Here is a 9,020-nt window from a genome sequence, read left to right as displayed (position 1 = left end):
TTATTGTAAGTGTTTACCAGTTTAGTGTCTTAGTCTAGTCCTGTTTCCAGTTGTGTGTTTATTCTGCCATATTAGTTATCCGGTTTATGTTGTTTTGCTCCCTCGTGGGCCTTTGTTTTCTGTTTGTTAAATAAAGTGTTGTGTTCATCCCACTTCTGTCTGCACTTGGGGTCCCTCATACTTCCACATAACAAGATATGGGTCTGTGTACTTTTTATTTTAATTTTGTCAGTCTTGACTCAAGATTATATTGAAAATGAAATGTCAAATCATTAATTTAATTTTTCAATTTGGCCGGAATGATGCTTCATCACATTAAAAATGAAAATGAAATAATTTAATATAATGTTTTAATTTTAATTTTAGCATTTCATTTTCAAATTTGGGACATATTTTGCGATTTTATTTTATAATTTAATTAATTATTTTATAATTTAATTAATTATTTTATAATTTAATTAATTATTTTATAATTTAATTAATTATTTTATAATTTAATTAATTAAAAAAAGACCAAAAAAACCTTTCATACTTAGATTTATCACTGAGAGGCTGCAGACAGTAGCCTATATGTGGATGAGAGAGAAACATAACGTTTACACCTGTAATATTTACATCGGTCTCTTTTGTTCACTTTTGACTACTTCTGTCCTGATTACTTTGAGGGGCAATTTATGAAATAAGATTGCGCAACTTTCACACCCTAGCAAAATGAAACTACGCGGAAATCAGCCGCTTTCGTTTTATCAAAAGGCTAAAAATAGCGCTGAATACGAAAAAACATAAAACATTGTGTTCAGTACCTCAGATTAGATAAATGGGCGGAGAGAAGTCGTCTCCTGTGGCTGTTTGAACACATTTAACCCATAGACTGCAGTTCTATCTATCGTTTTATTTCCGTTGTCATCATACGTAACACGAAATAAAAAATGTTTCCACACACCAAACTTATACGATGCTGGCGCATCCTCCAACTCCGGGCAGACTTCCTTTTCTCTCCCACCTGCCATTTCTACACGTAACATGAGCTGCAGCACTCATTCTCCACACCAGTCACCTCTTCTTTCGCGCAAAAGGGAAACACGCTATCTGAGATCACATACAGAGCATGAGGCTACATTGCGCATGCCATGAACCGTTGAACCGTGCGACCCCTACCATGATGACAAACAAAGGCCCCCTCAGGGCAATCCACGTGGTGTTGTTGTAGAAATATCCATACTTAAAACTTTAAAACTATAAACGGAAAAAAAACTAGCTTCTGATAACACCACCATCTTGGTCGCGTCCACATTCAAGATGAGAGCTGTCCTGAATACAGAGCAGTCCAAGATGGTGGTGTTACCAGAATCCAGCCATTTTCATTTATAAATATAGATATCTCTACAACAACGGACAACCCTCAGAAGGCCTTTGTTTATCATCGTGGAGCCATTTGGATTTCTTTTGTGAAGGATGGATGCACATTTTTGGACCTAAAGAAGTGGACCCTGTAACTTTACGTTTGATTAACTGAAAGAACTAAAACATTTTCTAAAATAACTGAAAATGTGTTTGTCTGAAAAATAATGGACATATGCATCTCGGACGGCTTGGGGGTGAATAAATCATGGGTTTAATATCATTTTTGGCCAAACTATTCCTTTGATCATGCAGCCTTACATACCACTTTTCAAAAATAAGCAAAATAAGCAGCGATTCTTAAAGGCGGAGTCCACGATGTTTGAAAAACGCTTTGGAAAATTAGACGGGCCGTCTACCAAAACACACTTATACCCAATCAAATCAAATCAAATGCCGGGTTGCGTATGTGTGGGGCGGGTCTATCAACAGAAGGTCCAGATTCTATTGGGGTAGGGGCGTGTTTGTTTAGGTGATTTCAAATATCAACATTGGCTTTCAAACATCATGGACTCCGCCTTTAATAAAGAAATGCTTTGATATGCCTTAATGTAATTGTCACGGAGTGACTTCAGTAGGGTGGAATCTAATGAGAGTGTAGTGGTTCCGTCCGGACCTATCTGCAGCAAACACCAGCGCTTCCGGGTTTCCCGGGAATCCCCGAAATCACCGCAATGGGCAACAGCTGTGCCGATGACGTGGCGGATAGCGATTGGTCAGGATACGCTGGAGAGACGAGCATAAAAAGAGGAGTTAGAAGAGGCACAGTGCGTTGTGTTGTTATTGAACTGGTGAGTGTGTTGGGCAGACGCTGGGCTACCTCCGTAAGGATTACTCTGGGACTGCAGGAAAGGAAATTAGGAGATCGTTGGGCATCTGCAAAACAAGAGAGAGATATCGCGAGGATTAACGAAGGGTGAGCAAACGAGAATTAAGAACGCACAAACGATTGGATTGTTGCGGTGTGTACGGAGGCTGGAGAACGCTTTCTTACACGAGGCTGGAGAAAAACCACGGAGCTGTGAGTAATTGCATATATTGTTGTTGGCCACCGGAGTGTTAAAGGAGTGTGTGCTTTACCTTTCTAGCGGCCCCATTAAGGGAAGTCAGTGGGTGAGCCGTGAAGCTGGAGAGAAACCACGGAGCTGTGAGTAACTGTATATATTGTTGTTGGCTACCCGAAGTGTTAAAGGAGTGTGTGTTTTACCTTTCTAGCGGCCCCACCCAGGGAAGACAGTGGGTGAGCCGGAGACTAAGTGCGCCTACAGGCAGCGGGCATTAAAGCCTTTAGTTGATTGGGGTTTCGTCAGCGCGACATCAGAGGTTGCCTTCTTCAACTAGGAGCTGGCTTTGTCTAGAGAGGAGCCAGACCCTAATTATTCACTGGAGTGTGTGAAGTGCTGTGTGAGGAGTGATCGATTGACGTGAGTACACAAGTTGCAGTGTGGTGCCGTGCTTTATTGTCTGTGTTCCCCCTCAGGGAAAGGAAGCTCTTTGCGAGTACTATCGGCAGCCGCCGCGTCGGCGAATACCCAGTCTACTCTATACACGCCAGGATATAAGCCCTGTAAGGACCCTTGGACGCGGTAGGGAAGGCACTGAGAGGGACGTGGTAGTCTGTGCAAAAACCACTGGCGGAGGAGCCACCAAGAGGAGGGCTGGGGGGCCCAGGAGCCGTAAAAACGCTGTGTGTGGCTAGAGCACCGGAAATAACTGCTATCTGTCTAGATCTTCGCCTGCCCTAGGAGAAAGGGAAGAGGACGTGTGGATCCCGTTAGCTGGAACCCACGGATAGCGAGGCGCCACCCGCAGTATCAGGAGGGACCCCCCGCTCCCGTGTCTGGCTCCGTTGGCGATGTGGTGACGTATACCTTCCTTTCCTCCACTTCCTCCAGTGTCACCCGTACTGTACACATCTTGAACGCCCCGTAGAGAGAACACACTCATTACAAACAAGCTAAAGCTATACTTACCCAACACGTCTTGAATGCCCTGTGGAGAGAACACACTCAATGCAAACGAGCTAAAGCTATATTTACCCAACACGTCTTGAATGCCCTTTAGAGAGAACACACTCATTGCAAACGAGCTAAAGCTATATTTACCCAACACGTCTTGAATGCCCTGTAGAGAGAACACACTCATTGCAAACGAGCTAAAGCTATACTTACCCAACACGTCTTGAACGCCCTGTAGAGAGAACACACTCAATGCAAACGAGCTAAAGCTATACTTACCCAACACGTCTTGAATGCCTTGCAACGAGCTAAAGTTATACTTACCCCATTCGTCTCAAAGGCCCCGAGATCCCAGTGGAAGAATAAACTTACCTTGCACGCTCGAACACATAGTGGTACCTAGGAGAGAGAGAATACTTACCTTGTGGCGAGGTGACGCGGCCTATCTCCAGCTTGGCCCGAAGAACCTGATATAGAGAAACAGAGAAAGATTCAGCGACGAAGACGTGGGGCGTTAACATATCATCACACTCACTTTGTGTTTTATTCTATCCTCAGGAGGACGAAGCGGGCCGTGAGGAGACCGTCCATCCAGGAGGCTCCGCCCGACCCTTGCCCTGTGATCTCCTGGCCCTACAGTATCGACCTCTCCCCTCCAACGTCCCAGGCCCGTAGTGTTCCCCCTGAGGGCGAGAGGATATTATTAGATTCCCTTCCCCGTTCCCTTGATTCTTTTAACTAAATTAAATAAAGTTTTGTTATCATTTTACTTATCTTTCGTCTGTCTAGTCATTGGGGTGCTTTGGGGACCTCCTCAAGGCGGAACTTTGGTAAGAGCGTGACCCACGTAGCTCGTGGTCCGCTCGGGCCGTGACATAATATCAACATATAACTTTGAATAATAAAAGACAAACAAGTGCATTTTCATGTTACCTGTAAAGAACTTGGTAAAAGCTGGTATCAGAACCTCCAAGTTCTGTTGTTTTAGCTTTTCCAGGACAAAATTATCCATCTTTTATCCATCTCTACAGGGTCTGTGGAAAAAGAGCCAGAACTGTGACTTAAGTGGGCATAATTTCTCTGAAATAAAAACGTTAATAACAGTTATGTAATGTGAACCATCATTTTGCGTACTTTTGCATTCAGAAATAGTTTAATAGATTAAAAACAATGATAGAAACCTTGTTCCTTCAAATTAATCAAAGATAAGTCGATGAAAAACCATTCATGAATACGGACTACCGGCACATCCGGGAATTTGACTGTAAATTTTGTCCCCGCCTCTTTTGGGGGGAACACAAACTATACTTCTCATAGACTTCCATACAAAATAGTGGAACAAAGCAACGTACGTACACAGCCAGCAGGCGTAAATAACTTAAGAAATCACTCATATTAAACATGTCGAGCAATCATCTGTCCACCCCGCCCGCCACAGAGTGCGAAAGACACATCAACACACCCAACCCGGTCAATATAAAAACATGTCCCTTTCATTCTCCCACCATCCAATTTGTGCAACAATGATATCCAGTGATTGCTGGAAAATCACTTAGGCTAGTTGTATGGCTGGACGGAAAAGTGCACTCAGTAATCTAAATATAAAGACATAATATATAAATACAAAGTAACTTTCAAATACGAAGTAAAATCATTCCCTGGCTTCCCTGTTGACTTGATGAGGTACGGGTAAATGTCCAGGTAAGACACCTCTGGCCAATGGGGTTACACAAATTTGACGCTGTGAGAAAGGGGCATGTTTTTATTTTGACCAAATTAAATATGTTAATGTATCTTTCGCACTCTATGGCAGGCAGGGTGGACAGATAATTACTCAACATGTTTAATCTGAGTGATTTCTTGAGTTGTTTGTGCCTGCCGGGTGTGTGCGGGCGTTGCTTTGTCCCGCTCTTTTGTGTGGGGGTCGGTGGGAGGTCTGGTTTGTTTTCCCCGGAAAGTGGACGTGAACCTGTTCAGAGACATTCTATGACGTTGTGCCGGTTGTGCGTATCCTGAGGTAATAGTAAATTCCCGCTTCAGGTAGCATTGCAGTGAGAGGCAGGAGTTCAGCTGACGCGTCTGTGTGGGGGAGGGGAGGAGTTCTCTCTGGGGAAGAAGAACACTGACATCCGGTGGTTGCGCCTGGACCTTTTGTGACTTCACTTAAAGAGCACATATTATGAGATACAGGTTTTTAAACATCCTTTTCTGTGTAGGTGTGTATTAGTACATGCTAACGATATTCAAAAAGTACATACCTCAAAGAAAACAATGACGCGAGTTATCGTCTCTAACGTTCTAGGACTACAAAAAACACTCGGATTGTAGGCAACAGTTTACTTCCTGGGATTAGTGACATAGACAAGACCAACATTATCATAGTTCAGCCCTCTCTGCTTTGCTTGGGTACGCCCTCAAAGATGGGGGTGGAGAGCGCTGAGTCCGAAGAGAGCTGAAATGGTGGAGGTTGGGAGTCCCTGATCGAGTGTGTTTGTAAACTCTTTCATCGTTTAAGCGATTAAATCTCTCGAGTAGACGCTGTCTCTTTAGATGCGAGGGCAAAATAGCACTTTGTGGACTTCCACAGAGGACATCATGTTTAATACGGTTCCGGCAAAATCCAGTCAGAAGTTGTTTGTAAGTTCTCAGACTTTTTACAATGACTGCTTCATGAACCGAAGCTGGATTTGCGCAACATCTCCTCCTGAAAGTGGGATTACTGTGGACTTCTGGATCACAGGCTGTAAGTATTCATGTTTATTATTTGCCTTTTACTGTAAGTTACGTTACCGGTAACCGGAGCTTAACATTATGTGTGTGTAGAGCTAAGCTTGCAAGCTAATTGTTTTGTGTTGTAATACTGTATTTCATAACGTACCATATTTACACACGTGTATATTGAATTATGCAGACTATCGTTTTTTTATCAATGTTGATTTAACGTTAGACGTGATTTAAACTTGCTAAGTTACCAGCTAAACTGTTACCGGTAAAGTTTGTTCTCATGATCAAACTCAAGAAACTCTAAGTACAGATGATTTGTTTAACGTTATATGTATTTTACTGTTGTATTTACTTGAAGCTTTCTTAGATTTTGAAACGAAGTAAACACGTAATGTGTGTTGCTAATGTTGGGCCATGTAATATGTAATACATGAATGTTTTAATGAATAGTCTTACGATTTATAGTCGTTGTACCCTATTGTTATAATATGTCTTTTTGACTGAATACATGTTTGTTTTATTTGTCTATATCCTAGATTCGCAGCTGGACACATCCTTCTACACTGTAGGCAGCAGTAGACGTGATGTACAATGCCAAACATGCAACATGACAGTGGGCACACATTACAAGGAGTCATACTGGCATATGAGGAGCAAAGGTATGTAACACATATGATGTATTTAGCTAGTGATACCACTACCAGTCTTAAATGTATAACTAATGATGACAAAGTTTTTTTTTTCACTGCATAATCATAGGAACCCAGGCAGTAGCGTCGTTTCACAATGTTTCCATCACCATCATTAGTGGATGCCTTTGCCGTCCGTAGCCTGAAATTTCAGATTTGCAGAAAAAATGTGATTTTCCCATTTATTGGAATGCTGTGCAGGTATTTAAGTATTTTAGTAACTGTGTTAAATAAAGTAGTATTTACTTTTACAGTAAATGTATTGCTTGTTTATATTTTTACAGGTTGTACCTTGCAGCCATCCATTACAATGTTACCAAGCCGTAACAAAAGCAGGAGAGGGAAAGTACAAGGCTATGTTCCCAAAACACACAAGTGACATACTATAAGCAGTAATGTTTTTATTTCAAATATATTCATAAATAACAACTTAATGTATGAAGCAGGGAAATAAATGATCAAAACAAAAGATTTATTGACTGCAATATTTGAACAGTTATGCGGATGATGTGATCAGGCAGGTGTTTGATGAGGTATTTGAAGATAAGCTGAAGGAAACCCCGATTCCAATGGACCTGGCATCACAGTTTGAGAGACCTTCAAAGGAGGACGTGATTGCATGCCATCTCACGCGCTTCAGTGAAGGGGTCGTTGGAAGCCAACATACTGACCAGTCTGATCAGGAAGCTCCAAGCGTATCTGGAGAACAACACACGACAGGATGATAACCCTATTGTGTCGTCTTACACTGAAAAAAAAAATAATTGCATTTAATCAATTTTTTAAAGGTGAGTGGTTGCAATCAATTTATTTAAGCTACATTTAAACAAAAAAGATTAGCAACGTAAAGTAAAATATAAAACTTTTGTTTAAATGTAGCTTAAATAAATTGATTGCAACCACTTACCTTAAAAAAATTGATTAAATTCAATGAATCATTTTTTTCAGTGTAGATTTTTCATTAATCTGTATAGAACTTTTGACTGAGTACTATATTTTCTTTGTTACATCTTTTGTTCTTTTGGGTACTTTGTTACTATAATGCTACTTTAGTGTTATTAGTTTAAAAATGTAATACAACTTATAAACACTTACTCGAGTCTCCTGCGCCTCAAGGGCCCAAAGTTGGTACAATAAATGTTCTGTGTGTAGGGATTTACACAATTTGTGCAAAACCTGGATGATGAATCACGCAGGTAAGAGGCCATGGAACCTGTTCCATTCTCCTTAAAACCTAATAAGTAATAACATAGCACTTATAAGTAAGCAGTCTTTCATAAAAAAGTTTACCATAGTGAAATAATGTAGAACTAACATTAATTTCAATGAATACTTTATGTGCTACATTTGGTGTTTCCATATAGTTTGCACAGTAATATATTATGTAAGCAGTCTTTTATAATAAAGTTTACTATAGTAAAATAATGTTAACAAATAAAATAACAAATGAAATAGTCTTATAATCATTTCAACAAATACTTTCTATGTGCTACATTTGGTGTTTCCATATAGTTTGCAAAGTAATGAAGTACGTTATAATTACCTTTTGGATGTCTTTGCAACACATTTTCGTCTTCATTAGCATTCTGGCAGAGCTAAGGACACCTTAAAAACTTAAATCCAATCGCGTTCATTGACGGACATCGTTTATACCGTAACGGCCGTTTGAACTCTCTGGATCTAGCTCGAAGTGGTAAGGCAGTACAGATACCATCGTTTATAGAGAAATATAACTGTTTGTTTACATTCATGCCTGTGAATCTCAGTCAGAACCGGAAAACCCACGCGTAGTCAGGGGCGTAACCTTTGAAACACATGCTGAACCCAGTTGACCAATAACAGTTGTGTAGGTCATCTGACCAATTCGAGTACGCTAGACATTTTGGGAGGCGGAGACAGGAACTAAAGCGTTTCACAGACAGAGAAAAATCTGTGAGGTATGTAAGCAATTTATAAGACTCATAATGCATTAGTTCAAGTTTTAATAACATGTATGTACTATGGGATATTACAATAACGTGCTAACGTGCTAATTAATTAGGATAATAGGTGCTCTTTAATTAAATTTTAAAACTGCCGCTATCTCTACAAATTGACTGCAAATTTGACCATTAAACATATATATTCTCACCTGAACTTATCTTAAAAATAAATTTTGTGAACCAGAGAAAGTAATATTGAGAAACTATATGTATCTATTAAGTTGGCTCTGCTTCAAAATTACCCAACATTTAACCCAAATCGTTGG

At 40.5% G+C, this 9,020-nt stretch overlaps 2 long non-coding RNA genes across 2 annotated transcripts; one reads left to right on the top strand and one right to left on the bottom strand.

The window, feature by feature from the left end:
* Positions 1-1,986: 1,986 nt before the first annotated feature.
* Positions 1,987-4,035, bottom strand: LOC129418070 (uncharacterized). Its single transcript, XR_008635965.1, has 3 exons — positions 3,895-4,035; positions 2,222-2,277; positions 1,987-2,127 (listed from the first exon to the last, which is right to left on the bottom strand). It is a non-coding gene; the product is annotated as an uncharacterized lncRNA (long non-coding RNA).
* A 1,182-nt stretch (positions 4,036-5,217) lies between these two features.
* On the top strand, positions 5,218-7,460 carry LOC129418069 (uncharacterized). Its single transcript, XR_008635963.2, has 3 exons — positions 5,218-6,742; positions 6,843-6,973; positions 7,057-7,460. It is a non-coding gene; the product is annotated as an uncharacterized lncRNA (long non-coding RNA).
* The last annotated feature ends 1,560 nt before the right edge of the window (positions 7,461-9,020 follow it).

Source organism: Misgurnus anguillicaudatus, chromosome 7 (genome assembly GCF_027580225.2).
Source record: "Misgurnus anguillicaudatus chromosome 7, ASM2758022v2, whole genome shotgun sequence".
In the NCBI taxonomy this organism is placed as follows: Eukaryota; Metazoa; Chordata; class Actinopteri; order Cypriniformes; family Cobitidae; genus Misgurnus; species Misgurnus anguillicaudatus.
Note: the sequence above shows the minus strand (reverse complement) of the source record. Positions and strands in the feature narration are given on the sequence as shown.